Source organism: Rhinopithecus bieti, unplaced genomic scaffold (genome assembly GCF_001698545.2).
Source record: "Rhinopithecus bieti isolate Rb0 unplaced genomic scaffold, ASM169854v2 scaffold_29468, whole genome shotgun sequence".
Lineage (NCBI taxonomy): Eukaryota > Metazoa > Chordata > Mammalia > Primates > Cercopithecidae > Rhinopithecus > Rhinopithecus bieti.
The window spans coordinates 825-2,045 of NW_016812680.1; the positions used below are offsets into that span (position 1 = coordinate 825).

General features: G+C 49.9%; 1 pseudogene; it reads left to right on the top strand.

The window, feature by feature from the left end:
* The first annotated feature begins 384 nt into the window (after positions 1-384).
* Positions 385-971, top strand: LOC108545134 (alanine aminotransferase 2 pseudogene; annotated as a pseudogene).
* The last annotated feature ends 250 nt before the right edge of the window (positions 972-1,221 follow it).

Consider the following 1,221-nt stretch of genomic DNA (forward strand, 5'->3'; position numbering starts at 1 on the left):
TAACACATACTCCTGGGCCCCACCCCTGACATAGGGAATCAGGATCACAGGAGCGGGGTCAGAATAATTCTGAGACAGGGCTAGTATGGGAACTACTATTTTATAAGTATTAAAAATACAAGTATTGAGTCTTTTTTAAAATACTTTTTTTGAAAGAAAAATATATATTTTAAATTTTATGTAGGGAGGTGGAGGTCTCACTGTGTTGCACAGGCTGGTCTCGAACTCTTGGCCTCAAGTGATTTGGCTGCCGCAGTCTCCCAAAGTGCTGGGATTTTAGGCGTGAGCCACCGTGCCCAGCCTAAGTACTGAGTCGTTAACTACATGTTCTGCACTGTGCCGAGAACTTTAGAATGTTGTATTTTGCTTACTCCTTGCAGCTTCCCTCATTTTACAGATGAGGAAACTGAGACTCGGGGGAGTAAAGTGACTTGCACAGAGTTGGACTGGAGGCATGCAGTGCAGCCACGGGTGAAAGGCTGGGTCAGGGATGAGAAGTGGTGCTGGCTTTCTACATGTGACTTCTGTGTTGCAGACAATCCTGAAGATCCTCGTCTCTGGAGGCGGCAAGTCACGGACAGGTGTGATGATCCCCATCCCACAGTATCCCCTCTATTCAGCCGTCATCTCTGAGCTCGACGCCATCCAGGTGAACTACTACCTGGACGAGGAGAACTGCTGGGCACTAAATGTGAATGAGCTCCGGCGGGCGGTGCAGGAGGCCAAAGACCACTGTGACCCTAAGGTGCTCTGCATAATCAACCCCGGGAACCCCACAGGTCTGCACTTTACTTCCTCGCCAGTTTCATAGAGGGTGGGGGTGGCTGATACACTGGCTGTCTAGAAACCAAAGAGTTAAATAATTAAAGGTTCTCTCTGCCCCTAGTTTCCCTTCCAGATTTGCTAACCTAAAGCCCTAAAATTTGCCACAGGCCACCTCAAGAAGTGAGTAGGCCAGGTGCGGTGGCCCATGCCTGTAATCCTGGCACTTTGGGAGGCTGAGGCAGGTGGATCACTTGAGGTCAGAAATTGGAGACAAGCCTGGCCATTATGGCGAAACCTTGTCTCTACTAAAGACACAAAAATTAGCAGGGCATGGTGGTGGGCGCCTGTAGTCCCAGCTACTCAGGAGGCTGAGGCATAAGATTTGCTTGAACTCGGGAGGCAGAGGTTGCAGTGAGCTGAGATTATGCCACTGCACTCCAGCCTGGGTGACAGAGC